General features: G+C 38.4%; 1 pseudogene; it reads left to right on the forward strand.

Moving 5' to 3' along the window:
• LOC137752490 (zinc finger protein 677-like) overlaps positions 1-26,422 on the forward strand; it is a 49,266-nt pseudogene extending 22,844 nt beyond the window's left edge.
• The last annotated feature ends 670 nt before the right edge of the window (positions 26,423-27,092 follow it).

The raw sequence follows: 27,092 nt of genomic DNA on the forward strand, positions 1-27,092 counted from the left end.
CCCATTTTTTAATTAAGATTTTGTGTTTGTTTTTTTGATACTGGGCTGTTTGTATATTTTGGAAATTAATCCATTGTGGGTCACATCTTTTGAAAATATTTTCTCCCATTCTGTAGGTTGTCTTTTCGTTTTGTTTATGGTTTCCTTTGCTGTGCAAAAACTGTTAAGTTTAATTAGGTCCCCTTTGTTTTTATTTCCATTGGTCTAGGAGACAGATAGAAAAAGATACTGTTGTGATTTATGTCAGAGTGTTCTGCCTATGTTTTCCTCTGGGAGTTTTACAGTATCTGGTCTTAATATTCAGGTCTTTAATCCTTTTTGTTTATTTTTGTATATGGTGTTAGAGAATGTTCTAATTTCATTCTTTTACATGTAGCTGTCCAGTTTTCCCAGCACCATTTATTGAAGAGATTGTCTTTTTTTTTTTTTTTAATTGAGCTATTTCAAAATTTGGGGAAATTGACCAGGGATGTATTTGACTCATTAGGATAAATTAGTTATTGCTGTTTCAGTTCAACTGACTTCAGTGATTTGACACCTTCTATGTGCCAGGAGCTGGGAGATTGTTTTTTTTTTTTTCATAAAGACAGTGAAATAGAGAGAAAGTCTTTTTTATTTATTTATTTATGGCTGTGTTGGGTCTTCGTTTCTGTGCGAGGGCTTTCTCTAGTTGCGGCAAGCGGGGGCCAGTCTTCATCGCGGTGTGCGGACCTCTCACTATCGCGGCCTCTCTTGTTGCGGAGCACAGGCTCCAGACGCGCAGGCTCAGTAACTGTGGCTCACGGGCCCAGTTGCTCCGCGGCATGTGGGATCTTCCCAGACCAGGGCTCGAACCCGTGTCCCCTGCATTGGCAGGCAGATTCTCAACCACTGCACCACCAGGGAAGCCCTTGAAGAGATTGTCTTTTCTCCGTTGTATATTCTTGCCTCCTTTGTGGTAGATTAATTGACCAGAGGTATGTGGGTTTATTTCTGGGCTTTCTATCCTGTTCCATTGATCCATATGTTTTTTTTCTGGTGTATGCTAGTACCATACTGTTTCAATTACTGTAGCTTGTAGTTTAGTCCTTAGGGAGCCTGATTCCTCCAGGTCTGTTCTTCTTTCTCATGATTGCTTTGGCTATTTGTCTTTTGTGTTTCCATACAAATTAAAATTTTTTTTTCTAGCTCTGTGAAAAATGCCATTGGTAATTTGATACATATTGCATTGAATCTGTAGATTGCTTTGGGTAGTATAGGCATTTTGGCAATATTGATTCTTCCAATCCAGGAACACGGTATATCTTTCCATCTCGTTCTGTCCTCTTCAGTTTTTTTCATCAGTGTCTTACAGTTTTCAGAATACAGTTCTTTTGCCTCCTTAGGCAGGTTTATTCCTAGGTATTTTATTCTTCTTGATGTGATGGTAAATGGGATTGTTTCCGTAATTTCTCTTTCTGATCTTTCGTTTTTTGTGTATAGAAATGCAACAGATTTCTGTGTATTAATTTTGTATCCTGCAACTTTACTGAATTCATTGATGAGCAGCAGTAGTAGTTTTCTGATGGTGTCTTTAGGCTTTTCTATGTATAGTATCGTGTAATCTGCAAACAATGACACTTTTACTTCTTCCTTTCCATGGATTTCTTTTAAGGCTAGGACTTCCAAAATTATGTTGAATAAAAATGGTGAGAATGGGCATCTTTGTCTTGTTCTTGATCTTAGAGGAAATGCTTTCAGCTTTCCACTGTTGACTATAATGTTAGCTGTGGGTTTCTTACATATGACCTTTATCATGGTATGTTCCCTCTATGCCTGCTTTCTGTAGAGTTTTTGTCATAAATAGATGTTGAATTTTATTAAAAGGCTTTTTGGCATCTATTGAGATGATCATATGGTTTTTATTCTTCAGTTTGTTAATGCAGTGTATCACATTGATTTGCAGATACTGAAAAATCCTTGCACAACTGGGATAAATTCCACTTGATCATGGTGTATGAACCTTTTAATGTATTGTTGGAGTAGGTTTGCTAGTGTTTTGATGAGTATTTTTGCATCTATGTTCATCAATGTTATTGGCTTGTAATTTTCTTTTTTTGTGATATATTTGTCTGGTTTTGGTATCAGGGTGATGCTGGCCTCACAGAATGAGTTTTGGAAGTGTTCCTTCCTCTGCAGTTTTTTGGAATAGTTTCAGAAGGATAGGTGTTAACTCTTCACTAGATGTTTTGTAGAATTCAGCTATGAAGCCACTGGTCCTGGACTTTAGTTCTTTGGGAGTTTTAAAATTACTGATTCAATTTCATTACTGGTAATTGAACAATTCATAGTTTGTATTTCTTCCTGGTTCAGTCCTGGGGGATTGTACTTTTCTAAGAATTTGTCCATTTCTTCTAGGTTGTCCATTTTATTGGCATATACTTGTTCATAGTAGTTTCTTATAATCTTTTGTATTACAGTGGTGTCTGTTGTAACTTCTTTTTCACTTCTGATTTTATTGATTTGGGCCCTGTCCCTTTTTTTTTTTTTTTTTTCTTCATGTTTCTCAGAAAAGGTTTATCAATTTTGTTTATCTTTTCAAAGAACCAGCTTTTAGTTTTATTGATCTTTTCTGTTCTGTTTTGTTTTATCTCTCATTTATTTCTTCAAATACATTTTTGATCTCCTTTTCTCTGTCTTCTTCTGGGATCAATATTCTGTGTAGATTGGCATGCTTTATATTATCCCATAGGTATTGTATATTGCTTTCATTTTTTTCTTTTGTCTTTCTGTCTGCTGTTCTGATTGGGTGATTTCCATTATTTTATCTTCCATATCACTAATTCACTCTGCATTATTCAGCTTGTGATTCATTGCCTTCAGCTCAGCTTTTGCCTCAGCAAATGAGTTTTCTAATTTTACTTGGTTCCTCTTTATAGTTTCGAGTTCTATTTTACAGGAATCTGCATTTCAACAGCCTTTCATAACTTTGTCAATATTTTTATTACCTCCTTTTTGTACTTGGAGTCTATTAGACTGGAGAGTTCTGTTTCATTGCTTGTTCTTTCAGGAATTCTCATGATCTTTGAATTGGGAGTGGTTCCTTTGCTTCTTCATTTTACTTATATTTCTCTGACTCTATGCTTTTAGGAGAATTAGTTATCTACTGTGGTCTTGGAGGGCTGTTTCTATGTGGGAGGTTCCCTGTGTAGCCTGTGTGAGTCTAATATTTTTGGTGCGAGGGCTGTTTTTAGTATGGATACTGTGCACGTCTCTCCTCAGTGTGTGCTGTCCGTTATCCCCTTGATGGGGGTGTGACTGGTTTAGTGGTGACTGGAGCCTATGATGGGTATTGATTAGGCACTCCTTTTTGCTCCGTGGCTGTCAGAGCCCTGTTGGGGCAGGGTCTGGTCCCCAGTTGTTGGAGTAGAATCGCACGTCTGTTTCTGAGCTGCCGTGTGAGGTAGGCAGGACTGGAGCACTCGCACTGGGAGAGGATCCTCTGAGGATTCCTCCGCCAGAGCTGTCCACCGGTGACTGCGCTGTGTGGTCGCCCGTCACCTGTCGTGCGGGCTCGCAGAGTACAGTGTTGTCAGCACTGCTCTCGGCCCTGCCTCAACCGTGGTAACTTCAACCGTGGGAGGCCCTGTTGGCCCTCAGATTCATGAAGCCACCAGCACAGTAGATACAGATATACTGAAGTCAGGTACCAGGATCACAGCGCAAGCTACGGAAGCTGCTGAGACCCTGGCCCCGCCTCTATGTGGGGGTACCCATGAAGCCCGCAGCTGCTGAGGCCGGATGTGCCCCCGCCACGGGAGACCCCGTAACCCACTTGGGTGTCCCACAGATGCTGCGTTTACAAGACCTGTGGGGCAGCAGTGGCAGAGTAAGCCCACAGATGGCACAGCTGTGGGGAGAGGGCTCTGATGTCGGCCCCACATCCATGGGTGGGCAGCTCACACTTGCGTGCTCCCAGAGCTCGTAGAGGTGGAGACGTGCCTGCTGTGAGAGTGCCGAGAGTGGGGCTGCTGTGGTGGGCCACCCCTCCCTTCACGTGCCTGTTGATGATGGCACTTGTCATGCAGGTCCGGGCTCTGTCCACGTACACCCCTGGCTGCAGCCGGTGCCACACTCCAGCTGCTTCAGGCTGCTTCCATGCAGCCATCCCCCGTCCTCTCCCAGGATCTGTCCGCCGAAGCTCGAGTCTCAGCACGTAGGTGACACGGGCCTTCTGCGCTCGTCCGTCTCTGTCCTGCCTGCCGCAGGCTGCTTGTTGCCCTCTTTCTCCTCTGAGGCTCCCTTTCCGTCGTGGCTGATCTCCCACCAGGGAGGGGGGGTTCCCAGGTTGAGGGAACCTTTCCTGTTTCACAGCTCTCTCCCCAGAGTTCAGGTCATGTCCCGATTCCTTGTTTTTTTTTTTCCTTTGATCCTACCTGGTTATGTAGTGATCTTTCTTGCAATTTCAGTCGTCTGACACCTGCCAGAGTTCAGTAGGTATTCTGTGAGAATTTTTTCCTCATGTAAAATGTATTTGTGGGAGGAGGTGATCTCCACGTTTTTCTGTTCACGTTCTACCATCTTGATTCCTTCCCCTTCCTATTGTTTACTTAGTCTCTATTTATTTTTGTTCTGATCTTTGTTATTTCTTTCCTTCTACTAACTTTCGTTTTTGTTTGTTCTTCTTTCTCTAGTTCCTTTAGGTGTAAGGTTAGGTTGGGTGGTTAATTTGAAATTTTTCTTGATCCCTGTATTGCTATAAACTTCCCTCTTAGAAGTGCTTTTGCTGTTTGGATTGTCATGCTTTCTTTTTCATTTGTCTCTAGGTATTTTTTATTTCCTCTTTGATTTTTTCAGTGGTCCATTGGTTATTTAGTAGCATATTGCTTAGCGTCCACATCTTTGTGTTTTTGCAGTTTTTCTTTCTTGTAGTGGATTTCTAGTCTCAGTGCTGTAGTTGGAAAAGATGCTTGGTATGATTGCAGTCTTAAATTTACCAAGACTTGATTTGTGGCCTGGCATGTGATCTATCCATGGTGAATGTCCACGTGCACTTGAAAAGAATGTGTATTCTGCTTTTGGATGGAATGTTCTCTCTATATTTATTTTTTATTATTTTTAAAATTTATTTATTTTTAATTTTTCTTTATTTATTTATCTTAGTTGCACTGGTCTCAGCTGCAGTGTGTGTGCTCCTTAGTTGAGGCATGCATGTGGGATCTAGTTACCTGACCAGGGATCGAACCTGAGTTCCCTGCATTGGAGGGTGGATTCTTTTTTTCTTTTTTTTAATATATATATATACATATATATATATTGATTGATTGCTGTGTTGGGTCTTCGTTCCTGTGCGAGGGCTCTCTCCAGTTTCGGCGAGCGGGGGCCACTCTTCATCGCGGTGCGCGGGCCTCTCACTATCGCAGCCTCTCTTGTTGCGGAGCACAGGCTCCAGACGTGCAGGCTCAGTAGTTGTGGCACACGGGCCTAGTTGCTCTACGGCATGTGGGATCTTACCAGACCAGGGCTCGAACCTGTGTCCCCTGCATTGGCAGGCAGACTCCCAACCACTGCGCCACCAGGGAAGCCTGGAGGGTGGATTCTTAACCACTGCATCACCAGGGAAGTCCCTCTCTCTATATTTATATCAAGTCAGTTTAGTCTAATTAAGTCAGTTTAGTCTAATGTGTTATTAAGGCTTGTGTTTCCTTAATGATGTCTGGATGATCTGTCCATTGAGGTAAGTGGGGTGTTAAAGTTCTCTATTGTTATTTTGTTACAGTTGAGTCATACTTTTATGTCTGTTAATGTTTGCCTTATATATTTAAGTGGTCCTATGTTGGGTGCACATATATTTACAATTGTTATATCTTCTAGATTGATCCCTTGACCAATATGTAGTCTCTTGTAACAGTCTTAATTTTTTAAAAAAATTATTTTTGGCTGCATTGGGTCTTCACTGCTGCGTGCCAGCTTTCTCTAGGTGGGGCAAGCAGCAGCTACTCTTTCATTGCAGTGTGTGGGCTTCTCATTGCAGTGGCTTCTGTTGTGGAGCACGGGCTCTAGCGCATGGGCTCAGTAGTTGTGGCTTGCAGGCTCTAGAGTGCAGGCTTAGCAGCTGCGGCACACAGGCTTAATTGCTCTGCAGCATGTGGGACCCTCGAAGACCAGGGCTTGAACCCATGTCCGCTGCATTGGCAGGCGGATTCCCAACCAGTGCGCCACCAGGGATGTCCCAACAGTCTTAATTTTAAAGTCTATTTTGTTTGACACAAGTATTGCTGCTGTGGCTTTCTTTTGATTTCCATTTGTATGGAATACCTTTTTCCATCTCCTCACTTTCAGTCTCTGTGTTTTTAGTTCTAAAGTGAGTTGCTTGTAGGCAGCATTTATACACGTCTTGTTTTTATATCCGTTCAGCCAGTTTATGTCTTTTAATTGGAGTATTTAGTACTTTTATGTTTGAGGTAATTATTGATATGAATGTTCTAACTGCCATTGTGTTAATTGTTTTGGATTTGTTTTTGTAGGTCTTTTTTCCCCCGTTTGTGATTTGATAACTATCTTTAGTGTTGTGTTTGGACTCCTTTTACTTTTTTGTGTATATATCTATTATAGCATTTTGGTTTGCAATTGCCATGAGGTTTTTATATAGCAGTCTATATATACATGATTAAGTTGCTGATCTCTTAATTTCAAATACATTTTATAAACCCTGCATTTGTACTCTCCTCCCCTCATGATTACTGTTTCTGATATATTTTACATCTAATTGTTTTGTATATCCCTTAATTACTGTGGATATAGATGATTTTACTACTTTTGTCTTGTTACTTCCCTGTTAGCTTTGTGTGTGGATGATTTCCTACCTTTATTGTACGTTTGCCTTTATTGGTATACAAACTATTTTGTAGTATTTTTAGTTTCTAGTTGTGGTAGATGCTGACATTTAAAACTCTACTGTTACTTGTTTTGATTTTAAACCACTGATACTTTCATCTTGCAAATTTCATTGTTATAAATGGCCTTCATTTTTCTTTATTCAATCATCAGTTCTGTATGATGATATTCTTAGTGTTCTTTGTTTTATATCTACAATTTGGGGTTTGGAATGAATATTTCTTTAATATTTTATAGAATTTCCTTTTTGAGTGTTTGCTTTAACTTTATTTTTTTGATGTGGACCATTTTTAAAGTCTTTTATTGAATTTGTTACAATATTGCTTCTGTTTCATGTTTTGGTTTTTTGGCCACGAGGCATGTGGGAGCTTAGCTCCCCAGCCAGGGATCAAACCCACACCCCCTGCATTGGAAGGCGAAGTCTTAGCCACTGGACTGCCAGGGAAGTCCCCGACTTAGCATTTGTTTCCCCAAAAGCTGTATAACCTCTAGAAATTTTTGAAAAGATAGTCTGTTCCTTTTACTCTGTTTCATATTAGTTAGTACCTATTATGAACCCATACACCTTTGTTTTAATGGGCTATCTTTTTTAAAGGAGTTTCAGGTTCATGGAGGAATTAGGTGGAAGTTAGAGATTTCCCATGTATTTTCCACCCCAGATATGCAGACCCTCCCTCATAATCAACACCTGACAGGAGAGTATGTTTGTTATCACTGAGGAACCTACATTGACATGAATTATCCCCTCAAAGTCCTATGTTAGGGTTCACTCTAGGTGTTATATATTTTGTAGGTTTGGGCAAATGTATACTGACGTGTGTACCATAATAGTACCATAAAAAGTAATTTCATTATTTAAAAATTCTCTGTGCTCTACCTATTCATCTCTCCCTCCCTTCTAACCACTGCAATGACAGATCTTGTTACTGGCTTCATACGTTTGCCTTCTGCAGCATGTCGTCTAGTTGGAATTGAACAGTTTATATAGCGTTTTCAGATTGTCTTCTTTGACTTAGTTATATCCATTTTATTTTCTCCATGACTTTTCATAGTTTGATAGCTCATTTCTTTTTAGTGGTGAATAATATTTCCGTTGCCTGGATGTACCACAGTTTATTACTCCATTCACCAACTGAAGGACGTTTTGGTTCCTTCCAAGTTTAGATGATACGGATAATGCTGCTATAAATACTTATATGCAGGGAATTTATTTCTGCATGTTTGTTTTTTGTTTTTGTGGCATGTAATAGTTCGTCATTCCTTTTTGTTGCCTCGTAATAGTCCATGAATGAATACAACATTTTGTTTATCCATTTGTGAGTTGTTGGACATTTGGGTTGTTTCCATCTTTTGGCTATTGTGAACAATACTGCTAGAAACATTTTTGAACAACATTTTTTGTGGACGTATATTTACATTTTCCTTTTGCCTAAAGCTAAAAGTGCAGTTGATTGGTCATGTGGTAATTTTCTGTTTAATCTTTTGAGGAACTGCCAGTGTCTTCCAAAAGCAGCTGTTGCACCATTTGACGTTTCCACCAGGAGTGAGTGTATGAGGGTTCCAGTTTCTCTACACCCTCACCAACACTTGTTATCTTTCTCTTTGACTACAGCCATTGTAGGAGTGTGGAGTTGTACCTCATCCTGGGTTTGACTTGCATTTTTCTATTGAAAAATTATGTTTAACATCTTCTTTGTGTGCGTATTGGCTGTTTTTCTTTGTTCTTTGGAGAAATGTCTGTTCAGATCCTTTGCCCATCCTAAAATTGGGTTGTCTTTTTTTGTTGAGTATAAGTAAGTTCTTTATATCTTCTAAATGCAGGTGCCTTGTCAGATATTTATGATTGGTGAGTATTTTTTTATTGTTTTGTAGGTTTCCTTTCACTTTTAGAGGGTAGAAGCTTAAAGGTTGCAGGAGATAATTGAGATTTTGTTTTTAAATTTAAACTAGGTTCTTATAGCATCCACAATAACAGTCCCAAAATGGATTTTCGTGGCTGGGAGGCCTTTAGGTTAATTGTAAGTATTCCTCAGTCTTAACTTTCTGGGATGAAAGGTACTTAGGCCCACTTGGGGGCACGTTTGTTTCTACCTGCAGCCTCTGAGAACTGTGTTTGCACAAGTAATCATGTGGATCACGACACCCGTGCTGCTCTCCTTAGACCACGCCCCCTCCACCCATGGCTACTGTTTTCTGACTGCATTCATCTTGTTTTTACATTTCCTGTTTACAAAAGTAATTGTCAATGTAAAAGACACGTTTTGACCAGATAAAGTTTCACTCCCAAAAACCTTGGTGTAGAAGACAGTGTTACCTCATTTGACAGGAAAACCACCTTCCATTAACATCCTTTGGGAAGATGATAGTGTATTGTTGATCCTTTTCCTAATAATATCTGACTAATAAAGTGGAGCTAAGTCTACTTTTTTTGTCCATCCTGCCTTGTTACCAGGATGCATTTAGTAGGAAGAAGTCATGATGTGGATAATGACAAAAGTTGAAAATTCAAAAAGTAGATGTAGTTTATTTTAAATACAGCACAGCTTACTGATAGGTCTAATTAGCTTCTCTGTTAAAAAGAAACACACCCCCCCCCCAAAAAAATCCCCTGTTCATCACTTATTTAAAAAATGTTTATTGGACTCCTAGTATATATTGATAGAAAGCACCACAATGATAACTTCTTTTAAACTGTTTGCTCTCCTTTCTTCATTTTTCCTAACCTCCCCACCCTGTGCCTTAGTCAAGCAGAAATCTGTTCTGTTCGTTTGTTTTGTGTTTTGGTTCTTTTTGATTCCACATGTAAGAGAAATCATAAGGTATTTGTCTTTCTGTGTGTCACTCACTTCAGGTAGCATAATGCCCTTCATGTTGTCACGCATGGCAAGTTTTCATTCTTTTTAATGGCTGAATAGTATTACACTATATATATTTAGACATGTCTCAGTTTCTTTATTCATTTATATTCATTGATGGGCACTTAGGTTGTTTACTATTGTAAATAATACTGCAGTGAACAGGGGGATGCATATATCTTTTTGAGATAGTGTTTTCATTTTCATCATATAAATACCCAGAAATGGAATTGCTGGATATTACGTTAGTTCTATTTATTTGAAGAACATCTGTACTGTTTTTCGTAGTGTCTGCACTAACAGAACACAAGGATTCCCTTTTCTCCACATCCTTGCCAACACTTACTTGTCTTATATTTATATCTATATTAAAGCCATTCTAAGAATTGTGAGGTGATATCTCATTGTGGTTTTAATTTTTATTCCCCTGATGATGATGATGTTGAACATCTTTTCATGTATCTGTTGACCATCTGTATGATTTCTTTGGAAGAAAATCTATTCGGATCTTCTGCCCATTTTTTTTTTTAATCAGAATTTTTGTTGTTTTTGTTGTTGAGCTGTGAGATCTTTATGTAATTTAGATTTTAAGCCCCTTAAATATGATTTGTAAATATTTTCTCCCAACCCATACGTTGCCTTTGCATTTTGTTGATAGATTCCATTCTTGTGCACAAACTTTTTAGATTGATGTAGACCTACTTGTTTATTTTTGTTTCTTTTGCTTTTACTTTTCATTTCAGATTCAAAAAATCATTGACAAGATATCAAGGAGCTTACTATGCTTTCTTCTAGGTTTTTTTTTCAGGTATTGCATTCAAGTCTTTGCTCTGTTTTGAGTTAATTTATGCATATGGTATAAGACAGTGGTCCAGTTTCATTCTTTTGTATGTGCCTTTCAGTTTTCTCAATACCAATTATTGATGACACTGTCCTTTCCCCCTTGTATATTTTTGGCTCCTTTGTTGTAAATTTATTGATTGCATATGTGTGGGTTTATTTCTGGGCTTTCTAGTCTCTTCCACTGACTTGCGTCTGTTTTAAGGCCAGTAGCATACTCTTTTAGTTTCCATTCTTTGTAACATCGTTTGAAATTAGGGAATGTGATGCCTTCACCTTTTTTATTCTTCCTGAAGATTGCTTTGGCTATTTGGTGTCTTTCTGGTTCCACACAAATTTTAGGATTATTTGTTCTAGTGCATGTTTTTGCATGCAGAGAAGTTTTTGGCTCATTTGTGTAACTACCAGGTAGTGCGATTGCCAGATCATATTTAAGATTGTAAGAAACCGCAAACTCTTCCAAACTAGCTGTACCATTTAGCATTCCCATCAGCAATGAATGAAAGTTTTTGCTGCTCTGCATCATTTCTAATTTTTGATGTTTTCAGTGTTCTGTATTTTGGCCACTATCATTGGTGTTTAGTGGTATCACATTTGTTTTAACACACATTTTCCTCAATTAAATCTATGTCATTTTTAACTTTTTCTTATTAAGTTTTAGTCACAGGTACCATTCAATTGATTTGCTGTAGTTTTCTATAAGGAAGTTTTGATTTCTATTTTAATTACAATTTTTTTTTGCTGCAAATAATTGTTTTGCTGAAGGTTTTACTTTCATTTTAGGTTTGTAGGATTTGCTGGCAAAATAACCACTCTTACACTCAGTTAAACAAGAATTCAGAGAGTTCATTGAATTAAAAGATTACAGTATACTAATTAAGAAAAGAATAGTATAACTAACTAAGAAAGTATGGTAAAGACAAAGGTTTATTACATCACGGAATTGGGGAAGCACCTACATCCAGATCCAAGTAGCACTGGGAAGTCCCTTCAACAGCAATCTGGAGTCCCAGTTGGGAAGGCCCCGGGCAGTGCATCTACCCCACGGGTGAGACTTGTTTCCTACTGGAATGATTCCTGCTTTTAGCATCAGGCCATAGGCTGACAACAGTCAGTCAGCCTACATGCAAATTTGCAGCTCTGGTTATTGTCATAAATGCCTTGGTCTTAACTCATAAGTCTTGGAGTGTTCTCTGATCCTCGGGGGCTGGCCAGGCCCTCAGGGTGCAAGAAGGCCCCAGACTTACTCCTTGATTTACAAGGTGTGCTGCCTGCAGGTAGCTCAGCAGTTCAGCATGTAGCCAGCTTTTAGGGTCATTGCCCGGTCAGAGAGGCCTAGTGCTGCCTCTGAAGCCTGAACAAGACTACTTTACTAGCTTCCCCAACATTAATTTATTCTAATAATTACTCTCCCTGTGTAGATTCTTCATGTACATCTTGGGATGCTGATATTTAAATATCTCATTCTATTTAAGGAAATGTAGGTAATTTTTTTATACTCCATGGTTTCCTCATTATTACTGCTTCTAACAATGTTTCTCAGAAATTTTCTTACATTCCTTGAATTACATATTTCAATGCAGCCTCTTTTGTTCCCTGTCCTCTCTTTCTTTCAACTAAATTTCATCAAAAGTGACCTGGTCCTTGTTGATATACAACGTATTATTGTCCTGTTCTTCAGGCTGTTAATTGGTTGCTTATGCTGTCGACCACATCTCTGCACATAGAACTCTGCCATGGATTAGCACGGCTCTGCCAGAATTGTTTCTGTGGTTAAACCCTGCTGTGAACAACACTTGTCCATACAAGTCATTCTTTCCTCTAGGTTGTTCAGTAATGCCCCTTAGGGTTTTCTGTTGCTGTTCCAGAAGTCAAAATTCATTACTTTCTGTTACATGCATATTAATTCCTATTGATAAGAGTAAGTATATCTTTAGTGATATACATACAGTAAGAGCACTTGTCATCTGATGTCTGTTATATGTTTGGGATTCTAATGTTAAAAGATCCAAAGATATGATTTCAAATACTTTAAAAAATTCCAGCAGAAGAGATCTGTTACTTTTATATAACAAAGCTGTTTGCACTAAAAAACTTCATGCTAAAATTGATATTGTTTTTAAAATGTATAAGTAGTTTAAAAGTTATTCTTACCAAATATAATCACATCCACAAAGAGTTTAAACCTTGGCAAAAGCCTCCTGCTAGCTTTGTTTCCACCAGTCAACCTCTGTCGCCCCTGCCGAGAGATCATCATCCAGCAGCCATGATCATCCTCCATTGCTATACCCTTGAGAGGGTTTTATTGCATCCACATGTGTTCACACAGAGTGAATTCATTCTCCAGGTTTTGCTTTTAGGTCCTGCAAAGAACATTCTTGTACATATCTTCCGGAACAAGTAATGTATGCCTAGGAATGGAATTTCTGGGATACTCAGCTTGATCATGTTTAGAGCAAGTACTGGAATAGATGTAAACCTACAGTCTTCCCATAACAGCACTCTCTGCCTTCCTAATATCTTCCACATTTCCTTCATACCAACAATATAGTTTCCATAGAGTGAGTCATGTTTATGTTTCTTGCTACGGCAGTTCTTCTTTTCCCAAGGTTAGGTTTTCATCTGCTGCAGCACAGTCCTCTTCCCATAGATTTGCAAGCACAAGCAGTGCTCCCACATTGCCCACTACTTTCACTCTTGCTTTGTTAAATCCCAGTCCTGGCCTTCCCTCAGATTTTTGTGGACCTAAGTGAACTCTATTGGTACTTCTTAGTACTGTATTAATATTTAGCACTTGGGCTCCCCAGTTCCCGTAAGACCCCACCCCTCCCCATACCCCACACACTGCATAAGGAAGGACCCCTACTTGCACACAGAGTACAGTTTGCTCAGATCAGCAACTCGGTCTGGTCACTGTGTACATCAACACGTGCTGGACGTGACTCATCATTATCTGGGAATGGCAGGACAGTCACAGTAGAAGTGACACAGCTCACTGCCCGTATCTTCCTTGAAACATTTCTTTCTAAGATACGGGTTATTTCCTTCAAATTTTCTTAAAATCTGTACTGCCTGGATGGACGATGCTGCTTAATACATATGAACGTGTCATGTTACTCTGCACACCCAGGTTCAAACTGTCTCTTGAATTTGCTTTCTGTGTGAGTTAGAGATAGATGCGTGTTTCTATATGAAAAACTGTGATGCTTTACCTCAAGAATAATTAAATAATTAATGCTGTTATAGGGCTTGAAATATTGCATGGCAGACAGTAAGGACTGTAAAGTTACCTTTAGTTAACTAGATGTGTCATTTTTTGGTCATGGTTATTATGAAATTGACCTTGGCCTACATTATATTTTGGCTGTTGTCTTTTTCTAATTATTTTCCATATAGATGTTCTCTCTGACCTTAAGATAACAATTTTCAAAGCATACATTATATACCATATGTATATATATATATTTTTTGCCATACAAGTGTACAATTAAATGACACTCCACAGTTAGGTAGTTGAACTATGTAGAACCGCAGGCATGACATCATGATTGATTCCCTAATTCTTAAACTTTATACATATGTTTACCTGAATCTGATATTTCAAAATTCAGTGCTTATCAAGATATTATTTTTCCTATTGTATGTTCCTTCTGAAATGAAAATTATTTTTTTTTGTTGGTATTTACCGGAGAATCTTTTAGAATTCCAGAGGCTTATTATTTTGTGTAGACGTGGTTATTTATTACCTTACCTGCTTGATTTATCATGGGTTATGTAAATGCTTTATCAGTTATTATTGTGATATACAGATTTTAAAAAATATTTTCTTACATCATACTCACATGTGATTAACATTATTATAAAGGTTAAGGATTAGAGAAGACAGTCTCAAATCTCAAGGATGAATTTCATGCCTGGATTTTTATAAGCCAGTACATAGGTAAACGTTCTAACTATGGACTATCATTTAGTTATCCAGATACAATGCAAAATATATATGTAGTATGTAGTGTATGGTTGAAATTCTACTATCTAAGATCAGAGAAAACAGTAATATGGGAAAATATATAAAAAGAAAATTATATAACAATAGTGTCTGAAGACCATGTTTGAGAAAACTGTTCATTGTATATGATTTTTTATGTAATCATCTAAGCTATTTTCCAACTCCATTTAATAGGAAGCCATTCTGCTAGACTTGCAATCAAGGAGTTATCACCAAGAGAAGACACTGATAAAGGAGAATTATGCCATATAGTGGTACTGGAAAGAAATGAAAGTCATGGCATCAAGGATTTTGACCTCAAGAAGTTAGTGCAGATGTGCAGGAGTGTGAGAGTGAGTGGGGATATGATGCAAGAGATTATGAAGAAGTGCTTTTGACCCATAACAAAAATCTCAGAGAGAAGATAATAAATCCTTAATTAATTTTCCTCAGAGTGTTTCTGTAAGAAGTAATGCATGTGAATATTTCACGCACGACAAGCCATTTGTAAGAAGTTTGTTAACAACGAAAAAAATAACGTCAGCGTTGCTGGAAACAGAGATCTCAAGTGTTTGGAAAGTAGACCTGAAGTGAGGCTGCAGGCCCAGGCGGCTCAGCTGCAGAGATTTCCAGCTGAGGAGAAAGTGTATGCATGCGGTCAAGTTGAGAAGCCAGTCAGCAGTGGTTCCTTAGTTTCACCACTTCACAGAATTGCTCCTAGTGTGGAAAACACTTTGGTCACCTGCACAACACAGGAGAACACACACTCGAGAAAAATCTTACAACTGTAATGACTGTGGGAAGGCTTTTAGCAAAAGCTCAAACCTCAGGAATCACAGGAGAATTCATTCTGGACAGAAACCTTACAGATGTAGTGAGTGTGGCAAAGCCTTTAACCACCAGTCACACCTCATAACACATCAGAGAGTGCATACAGGAGAGAAACCTTACAAATGCACATGCAAAGCCTGTGCTGAGCAGTCAAGCTTTAACAGACATAAGAGAATCCATACCGGACAGAAATCATACAAATGTCTTAAGTGTGGCAAAGCCTTTACAGTGCACTCGTATCTTACTCAACATGAGAGAGTCCATACTAGAGAGGAACCAGACAGATGTAATGAGTGTGGCAAGCATTTTACACAGCATTCAAACCTTATGGCACACCAGAGAATTCATACAGGAGAAAAACCTTTTAAATGTAATAAATGTGATAAAGCTTTTATTGAACAGTCACAACTTTGGGGTCATGAGAGAACTCACACTGGAGAGAAACTTTACAAATGTGATGAGTGTGTCAAAGCCCTTACAAGACATTCATATCTTATTCAACATAAAACAATCCACACTGGAGAAAATCCTTACCAATGTAATATGTGTTGCAAAGCTTATACTCAATTTGCAAGCCTCACCAGGCATCTCAAAATACATACTGAAAACAAACATAAGCCTCACGTAAGTGGCAATGCTTTGGTCCAAAGCTCAAGGTTTAGGGGTCACCAGAGATTTTAAAAAGTAGAAACTTTAAGAATAAAGCAATTCAGACAAAATCTGTGCATGTATTCAAGCCTTACTTAACATATGGGAGTCTATCAGGGAGAAAGAAGACATACAGATGGCCAGCAGACACATGAAAAGATGCTCACCGTCACTGATCATCAGGGAAGTGTAAATCAAAAGCGAAATGAGGGGGCTTCCCTGGTGGCGCAGTGGTTAAGAATCCGCCTGCCAATGGAGGGGACACGGGTCCAAGCCCTGGTCCAGGAAGATCCCACCTGCCATGGAAGTAGCTAAGCCTGTGTGCCACAACTACTGAGCCTGCGCTCTAGAGCCTGTGAGCCACAACTACTGAAGCCCAGGTGCCTAGAGCCCGTGCTCTGCAACAAGAAAAGCCACCACGATGAGAAGCCCACACGCCGCCACCAAGAGTAGCCCCCGCTCTCTAGCACCTAGAGAAAACTCGCGTGCAGTAGCGAAGACCCAGTGCAGCTAAAAAATTAAATAAATGAATAAAATTTTTAAAAATCATATAAAAAAAGCTCAATGAGGTACCACCTCACACCTGTTTACAATGGCTATCATCAGAAAGACAAGCATTGGCAATGGTGTGGAGAAAAGGGAACCCTGTCCTCTACTGCTGGGATTGTAAGTTGGTGCAACATTTACAGAAAACATTACTGAAGTTCCTCAAAAATTAAAACAGATGAACCAGGTATTGCACTTTTAAGTATTTACTGGCAGAAAAGAAAAACAGTAATTTGAGAAAATATAGGCATTTGAATATTCATTGTAACATTATTTCCAGTAGGCAAGATAGAGCAGCCTACGTGTCCATCAATAGATGAACGCTTAGAGGAGATGTTGTATGTCCATGCCGCACAGTGGAATATCAGTCACCCTTAAGAAAAGAAGTCCAGCCATTTGAAACAAAATGGATGGATCTAGAGGATTTTATGCTAAGTGACGTAAGTCAGGTGTAGAAAAACAAATACTGCACGATCTCACTTATACGTGGAATCGAAGAAGTAAAAGCACAAGACAAGGAAAACAGATTCACAGATAAAGAACAAATGTGTGGTTGTTGCCAGAAGGAAGGGCGGTGCAGCAGCAGGTAAAAATAGGTGAAGGAGATTAGGCACAAACCTCTATATAATAAGTCATGGGGATGTAATATCCAGCATAAGGAATGTGTTTAGAAGTAGTATGGTAGTAGCTCTGAGGAAAGATGGCTACACATATCATTGTGATCATTTCATAAAGTATGCAAATGTTACCTCATGTAGTACAGCTAATATTAATACTGTTGTGTATCAATTATATTTCAATAAAAAGAGACTCCATCATAGAAACCATACAAAACTTATGTGGAAAAGCCTGTAACTAGGGCTCATGCCTTACCTTATATCAGAATATACATCTTTGAGAGAAACCATGTATAACTGCATAGCAGGGTGATAGTTGGAAATAATATTATAATACATGTTACTGCAGCTTCTATCAGAAATAATTTGTCCCTTCTTTGTTCACACAAAATACATCCAACCTCGTATGTTAAGGATAGAAGAAAAGGAAAGGAGAAAAAGTTCTACCAAAACATGACTTGAGTCACACATGAGGATTTCATAAGTTTCATGAGATTCCTCTTGAATCAGAGTCCTATATGGAGTCCTCATCACTCATAACACATTATGCTGAAACAGAGAAATAAAACTTAAATAAATCCTACCATTTATTGAAGAAAAAGGAGGTACCCAGTGGTCTTTGGTCCACAGCAAATGTGCAGTTTTGCTGAGCAGATGTTCTCAGGTCCCTATTCCATACGGCCAGGAATGGGAAATGATCTTTTCTGGACTCTGTCTTTTCCCCTGAGAATGGATATCCAATATTTTGTGTTTTGTTGTTCTTCACTTAACCTAGTAACACCCAACAGAGTATTTATTACAAACTATGCCTTCCTTGAGCAATAAGCACTTTTCCCCAGTACCTTCCCAGGACCTTTAGCCCATGTACCACAACTACTGAAGCCCATGTGCCCTAGAGCCCGTTCTCTGCAACGGGAGAAGCCACCGCAACGAGAAGCCTGCGCACCACAACGAGGAGTGGCCCCCGCTCGCCACAACTAGAGAAAGCCCGCACACAGCAACAAGGACCCAATGCAGTCAAATAAATAAATGAATAAATAAACTTATTAAAGAAAAGAAAACTACAGTGAGAGATCACCTCACACCCCTTAGAAGGGCTATCATCAAAAAGCCAAACGATAACAAGTATTGAGCAGAATGTGGGAAAGAAAAAGGATCACTAGTGCACTGCTGGGAAGAATGAAAACTGTTGCAGCCACTATGGAAAACAGTATATAATTTCCTCAAAATATTAAAGAAAAAAAAAAACTATCAAATAATGCAGCAATTCCACTGCTAGGTATATATCGGACAAAATAAAATCACTGTCTTAAAAAGATACCTGCACTCCCATATTCATTACAGCAGTATTCACTATAGCCAGCTCATAGAAACAACCTAAAGTGTCCAAGAGATGAATGGATTAAAAAAAATCTAGCAGACACACACAATGCAATATTATTCAGCCACAGAAGAGAAGGAAATTCTGTTATTTGTACCAACATAGACAGACGTTGAGAGTATATGCTCAGTAAAATAAGTCAGACATAAAAAGTAATACTGAATGATCTCACTTATATGTGGAATATACGTATATAGAAGAACGAAAGAGACAAAAGCTAACAGAAGTAGAAGAAAAAACTATATGAGAGATAAATGAAACAGAATAAAAACTACAGAAAACCACAACCCTACAATATGGTGGTTTGAAAAGGACGAAAACACTGACAAACACCTAGATTTACTCACAAAGAGAACACTCAAACTACTGAAATCAGGAATGAAAGAGGGGACATCAGAAATGATTCTACAGAAATCAAAATAATTCTAAGAATACTAAGAACTATTCTATACCTAAATGTTGGATAACCCAGAAGAAATGGATACTCTCCTAGAAAATATAACCTCTCAAGACTGACTCATGAATAAATAAAAAAATGTGAACAGACCTATTCCTATTAAGGAGATTGAAATCACTAATCGAAAACCATACAACAAAGAAAAGCCAGATAGCTTCACTGCAGAATTCTTCTCAACATTTAAAAACAATTAAGACCAATCTTACTTTCACTCTTCAAAACAACTGAAGGGAACAGTTCTAAACTCCCTCTATGAGGCCAGAGTTACTCCAATAACAAAGCCAGACAAAGGCACTACAAGAAAACCAGAGGCTACAATCTCTAATGAATAATGATGCAAAAATCATCAATAAAATAATAGTAAACTGAAACCAACAGCACATTAAAAGGATTATATGCTGTGACTAACAGGGATATATTTTTGAAATATAAGGATGGTTCAACATATGAAAATCTTTTGATGTAAAACAGCACATTAACAGAATGATGGGAAGAAAACTACATGATCATTTCTACTGAAAAGCATTTGACAAGCATTTCATGATAAAAACACTCGGTAAACTAGAAATAAAAAAAATACTACCTCAACATAATAAAGGCCATATATTAACAGCCCACAGCTACCATCACACTTGATGGGGAATGACTTAAAGCTTTTCCTCTAAGATCAGGCACAAGACAAGGATACCTCCTTTCACTATTTCTAAAAACATTACTGAAAGTCCTAGCAAGGACACATAGGCAGAAATATAGATAGAAGGTATCCAAATAGAAAAAGGAAGAAGAATTTTTTCTGTTTACAACCTACATGATCTAATGTGTAGAAAAAACTGAAGATTCCACAAAAAAGAAAAATCCTGCTGGAACTAATGAATGAATTCAGAAAAATTAGAAAAATATGTAGGTATAACCTTTTCCAAGGAGGAAAACATTTTTACACTATAACCTAAAAACACTGCTGAAAAATATTAGAAAAGATACCAAATATATCCCGAGTTCATGGATCGGTAGGCAGTATTGTCAAGATGTCAATACTACCCAAAGTGATCAATAGATTCAACACAATTCTTAGCAAAATCCCAACAGCGTTTCTTGAAGAAATAGATAAATCCATCCTAAGATTTATATGCAATCTAAAGACCCTCATAGCAAAAACAAGTTTGAAAATAATAAAGTTGGAGGTCACACAATTATTTCAAAATTATCACAAAGCTAAACTAATCAAAGTGGCAGAGTACTGGCATGAAGACAGAGAGACCCGTGGAACAGAACAGATGTCAGAAATGAACTCTTGTGTATATGGTCAAATGATGTTCCCCAAGGTGTCAGTACCACTCCATGGGGGAAGGTCAGTCTACTGAACTATGCTGAGAGGAGATCAAGATGGTGGCGTAGAAGGATGTGGAGCTCATCTTCTCCCACAAATACATCAAAAATAATCTCCACGTGGAACAATGCTCCCAGAATACTTACTGAAAGCTGGCAGAAGATCTCATACAACGAGAACTGCAAGAAAGATCCCCACTTAACCGGTTAGGACAAAAAGGGAAGAAAGGAATCAGGATGGGAACTGCACCCCTGGGAGGGAGCTCTGAAGGAAGAAAGGTTCCCACACCCCGGGAAACTCCTCGACTGGCTGAGAGGTCCACCAGGACAGGGAGGGGAGCTTTCGACGCTAGAGAGGAGAGTGCAGGAGCTGGCTTGTGGCCAGGTAGGGTAGGGAGAGAGCAGCACAGCCAGTCCTTGCCATGCTGCTGCATTTCCCAGCCCAAGATGTGTGCCTCCCGGCGTGCGCAGCAACTGGGTGCTGAAACTCAGGCCTTGGCGACATACTCGGGGAGAGGATTCGGTTTTGCTGTGCAGAGATGGCCCAAAGGTCCTGGAGTGTGGTCTGGGCCACAGCTGGGGTTGTGTGCAGGACAGAGTGCAGGTCTGCAATAGGAGCCCACTATCATTGCACAAAGGGAGGGGCGTGGGTCTGCTATAGCAGCCTCACTGTCAGGGTGCTCAGAGGGGCACAGCTCGGGCCATCGCAGGCTTTGGGAGTGCGCACAGGTGGCAGGTTTGGGGAGCGCACACGTGTCACTGGAGGGGCGTCTGACCCGATTATTGGCGCTCTGGCAGCAGGGTTGAGTTGGGGAATGGCACCAGCAACAGCGGACTTTGTGGGCTCACACACGCGGAGCTGGGGCTGAATCTGAGCCTATTACCAGTGCTCCTGCAGTGGAGGTGGGTGTGAGGGCAGCACCAGCAACCTGGACTTTGTGGGCGCACACACCGGGTAGCGGGCGGTGTCACAGAGTCACACATCTCAGTGGAGAGCTACTGGGAAGGAATACATCATAGCTCCTTTCCCAGCAGGGTGATCCAGTCCTGCCTGCCTCACGTCACAGCTTAGAATTGGACCTGGGGGCTTCTACCCCAACCAGTACTCCAACTACAGGGCTGTTACAACCACCGAGCAAAGAAGAGGCCCTGCCAAACATCCACTGCAGGCTCTGGTCACCACAACAACAAACGTACCACCTATCAAGAGGACAATGGCCAGCACACCCTGACGAAAGACATGGCAAGCGTCCATAGCAAAATAGCCCTTGCACCAAAAATTTTGGACTCTCACACACAGTCTATTCAGGGATGCTCCCGCATAAAAGCAGCCCTTCAACAGTAGGTAACTGTTGCTCCTAAATTCATAGAGAAATATAAATAAAATGAAAAAGCAGAGGAATACTTCCAATTAGAAGAACAAGATAAATCTCCTGAAACAACAAAAAATTAAACAGACCTCTTCAGTCTGTAAGCCCCAAGTTCACAAAGGAGGTAATAAAAATGCTGAAGGTATTAAGAAAGACTATCAAATAGAAATGCAGATCACTGTAGCAAGGAACTAGAAAACAAAGAGGAGCCAAACAAAACTAGAAAACTCAATTGCCAAGATAAAAACCGAACTAAAGGTAATGAATAAGGAGACTAAATAAGGCAGAAGAACAAATAAGTGATCTGGAAGGCAGAGTAACAGAAATCACACAGTGAGAAGAGCTGAGAGACCTACACCAAGACATATTAAAATGGCAAAAGTTAAAGAGAGGATTCTAAAGGCATCAAGATAAAAACAAAGTCAGTTACAAGGGAACCCCCATAAGGCTATCAGCTGACTTCTCTACAGAAACTCTTGCAGACCAGAAGGTAGTGGCAAGATATATTCAAAGTCCTGAAAAGGACAAACCTGCAACCTAGAATACTCTACCCAGCAAGATTATCATTTAGAATAGAAGAAGAGGTAAACAATTTTTCAGACAAGCAAAAACTAAAAAAATACAGCAATCCTAAACCCACCCTAAAAGAAATATTGAAAAGATCTTCTCTAAATAGAAAAGCAAGAATCTATAGGAAAGGGAAAAATCACAATACAAAAGGCAAATATATAAAAGGATTGAAAATCACATAAATGAGCCAATTCATAGATTAAAAAACAATCAAAAAAATTTTATGAAAGCAATTATAACTACAACAGCAAAAGGATAAACATGAAGATGTAAAATAGGACATCAAAATCACAAAATGTGAGGGTTAACATACTTGAAAACCAGGGTAACCACAAATCAAAAACATACAATAGAGTCACAAAAACCCAAAAGAAAGGAACTCAAGCATAATGCAAAAGAAAACTATCAAACCACAAAAGTAAAAACAAAAAAGGAACACAGAAGAAATACAAAATTAACTGGAAAACAAGGTTTAAAATGGCAGTAAGTACATACTTATCAGTAATTACTTCAAACGTCAATGGACTAAATGCTCCAGTCAAAAGACACATAGTGGCAGATCACAAAACAAGAACCTACAATATGCTGCCTACAACAGACTCACTTTAGGGCAAATAACACATACAGATTGAAAGTGAGGGGATGGAAAAAGATATTTCACACAAATGGAAATGACAGGAAAGTGGGGGTAGCAATACTCATATCAGACAAAATAAACTTTAAAACAAAGGCCATAAAAAAAGACAAAGAAGGACACTATACCATGATAAAAGGATCACTACAAGAAGAGGACATTACACTTATTAACGTATACGCACCCAATATAGGAGCACCTAAATACATAAAACAAATACTAACAGACATAAAGGGAGGAATTGAAGGTAATACAATAATAATAAGATGCTTTAATACCCCACTAATATTAATGGACAGATCTTCCAGACAGAAAAGCAATAAGGCAACAGAGATCCTAAATGACACAATAGAACAGTTAGGCTTAATTGATAGCTACAGGATATTACATCCAAAAAACCCAGAATACACATTCTTTTCAAGCACAGATGGAATATTCTCTACGATACACCACATACAAGGACAAAAAGTAAATCTCAACAAACTAAAACGGATAGAAATTATTTCAAGCGCCTTTTCTGACCACAACAGCATGAAACTAGAAATCACAGAAAGAAATAGGAAGAAAACGATTACATGCAGACTAAACAACAGGCTACTAAAAAACCAATGCGTCAACGATGAAAGCAAAGAGGAAGTCAAAAAATATGTTGAGACAAATGACAATGAAAACATAACCATAAAAAAAATATCTATGGAATGAAGCAAAAACAATCCTAAGGGAATTTCATAGTGATAAAGGCCTTCTTCAAAAAAGAAGAAAAATCTCAAACAACCTAAACTATCACCTAGAAGAATCAGAAAAAGAAGAACAACACCTAAAGTCAGCAGAAGGAAGAAAATAATAAAGATCAGAGAGGAAATAAAACATAGTGATAAAAAAGAATAGAAAAAAATTAAAACAATTGCTGGTTTTTTGAATAGATAAAAATTGACAAACTTCTGACCAGCCTCACCAATAACAAAAGAGGATCGAAACAAACAAAATAAGAAATGAAAGAGAAATAACACCTGATACCACAGAAATACAAAAAATCATAAGACAATACTATGGAGTTATATGGCAACAAAATCGACAACCTAGGAAAAATGTACAAATTTCTAGAAACATACAGCCTCCCAAAATTGAATCAAGAAGAAACAGATAATTTGAACAGACTGATCACTAGAAATGAAATAGAATCTGTAATTAAAAAAAAAAAAAAATCCCTGCAAACAAAAGTCTGGGACCAGATGGCTTCATTGGGGAATTCTACCAAACATACAAAGAACTTACACCTACCCTTCTCAGATTCTTCCGAAAGACTTAAGAGGAGGGCACATTCCCAAAGTCATTCTATGAAGCCACCATCGCCCTGATACCAAAAACCAGAGAAAGACAATACCGAAAAAGAAAATTACAGGCCGATATCTTTGATGAATATACATGCAAAAATCCTCAAAAAATATTAGCAAACTGAATCCAACAACACATAAAAAGGATCATATACCATGATCAAGTTGGATTCATTCCAGGGTCACAAGGATGGTTCAACATTCACAAATCAATCAACGTGATACACCACATCAACAAAAGAAAAAACCACATGATCATCTTAATAGATGCAGAAAAAGCATTTGATAAAATTCAACATCCATTCATGATAAAAACTCTCACCAAAGTGGGTATAGAGAAAGTATATCTCAACATAATAAAAGCCATTTTTGACAAACCTACGACAAAGGCAGCAAGAATATACAATGGAGAAAAGACAGTCTCTTTAGCAAGTGGTGTTGGGAAAGTTGGACAGCTGCATGTAAATCAATGAAGTTAGAAAATTCCCTCACACCATACACATAAACTCAGAATGACTTAAAGACTTATATAAGACATGATATCATAGAACTCCTGAAAGTAAACACAGGCAAAACATTCTGACAGGGGCTTCCCTGGTAGTCCAGTGGTTAAGAATCTGCCTTCCAATGCAGGGGACGTGGGTTCGATCCCTGGTCAGGAAACTAAGATCCCACATGCCGCGGGGCACCTAAGCCCACACGACGCAACTACTGAGCTCGCACGCTCTGGAGCCTGCGCGCCACAACTAGAGAGAGAAGCCCACACGCCACAACAAAGAGCTAGTGCACCTCAATGAAGAGCCCGTGTTCCGCAACTAAGACCCAAGGCAGCCAAATAAATAAAATAATTAATAAAAAGAAACATTCTGACATAAATCGTAGCAATATTTTCTTAGATCAGTCTCCCAAGGCAAAAGAAATGAAAGCAAAAATAAACAAATGGAACCTAATCAAACGTATAAGTTTTGCATAGCAAAGGAAACCATCAACAAAACGAAAAGACAACCTATTACAGACTGGGAGAAATACTTGCGAACAATGTGACTGACAAGGGCTTAATTTCCAAAATTTACAAACAGCTCATAGAATTCAATATACAAAAAAAAAAAAAAAAAAAACCGATCCAGTCAAAAGTTGGGTGGAAGACCTAAATAGACATTTCTCTAAAGACATACAAGTGGCCAATAAGCACATGAAAAGATGCTCAGAATCACTAATTACTAGAGAAATGCAAATCACAACTACAATGAGGTACCACCTCACACTGGTCAGAATGACCATTATTAAAAAGTCTACAAGTAACAAATGCTGGAGAGGGTGTGGAGAAAAGGGAACCCTCCTACACTGTTGGTGGGAATGTAAGTTAATGCAGCCACTATGGAAAACAGTATGGAGGTTCCTTAAAAAACTAAAAATAGAGTTACCACATGATCCTGAAATCCCACTCCTGGGAATATATCTGGAAAAGATGAAAACTCTAATTCAAAAAGGATACATGCATGCCAATGTTCATAGCAGCGATATTTACAATAGCCAAGACATGGAAGCAATGTACATGTCCACTGACAGATGAATGGATAGAGTGGAATATTACTCAGCCATAAAACAGAATGAAATATTGCCATTTGCAGAAACATGGATGGACCGAGGGATTATCATACTAAATGAAGTCAGACAAAGAAAAACAAACGTTATATGATATTACTTATATGTGGATCTAAAAAATGATACAAATGAACTTATTTACAAAACAGAAACAGACTCACAGATATAGAAAACAAACTTATGGGTACCAAAGAGGAAAGAGGGGGAAGGATAAATTAGGAGTATGGGATTAACAGATACACAAGGATGGTTCAACATATATATACTACTATGTATAAAATAGATAAAAAACATATATACACTACTATGTATAAAATAGATAAAAAACAAAGATTTACCATATAGCACAGGGAAGTATATTCAATATCTCATAATAACCTATAATGGAAAATAACCTGAAAAAGTGTGTGTGTGTATATGTATGTATCTGTATATAGATAGATATAAAACTGAGTCACTTTGCTGTACACCTGAAACCAACACAATATTGTAAATCAAGTATAATTCAATAAAGTAAACAAGCAAACAAATAATTTGTAGAGTGAATTAAAAAAAAAAGATGTTGAGGAAACTAAATATCCACATGCAAAGAATGTAGTAGGACCATTATCTTACACAATATACAAAAATTAATGGAAAATGGATCAAAGACCTAAACATAAGACCTGAACGTATAAAAGTCCTAGAAGTAAATATAGGGAAAAACTTGTTGACACTAGATTCAGCAATGATTAACTGGATATAACACCAAAAGCAAAGGCCACAAAGTAAAAACAGATAATCTGGACTACATCAAAATCCTAAACTGTTGTGCATCAAAGCACACTCAATCAAGTGAAAAGACACTATGAAATGGAAGAAAATATTTGCAAATGATATAACAGAGTATAGGTAAAAATTGAGAATACATAAAGACCTCTAAAAGGGTCTGATCACCAGTTCCACCACGGCAGGGGGTCTTTCCCCAGTTCAATCCTCAACACTAATATCATAAAAAATACAGACCTGATGACTAAATAAACAAAAATCAAGACCATACATAATGCACAGAAATGTACAAAATGAAAGTAGCAGTGCCTTAAACAAAACAAACTATAGCTTATCACTGAAGGTGTCACACCAATTCATAAGCTCTTTTATTAACATGCTTCAAAATTAGGTGTTGAGGTAGAATGAATAAAGGCACACACAGGTGACAAAATATGTAGCGTGAACAACAGTTTAGTCAACAGCCTCAC

Source organism: Eschrichtius robustus, chromosome 19, assembly GCF_028021215.1.
Source record: "Eschrichtius robustus isolate mEscRob2 chromosome 19, mEscRob2.pri, whole genome shotgun sequence".
Lineage (NCBI taxonomy): Eukaryota > Metazoa > Chordata > Mammalia > Artiodactyla > Eschrichtiidae > Eschrichtius > Eschrichtius robustus.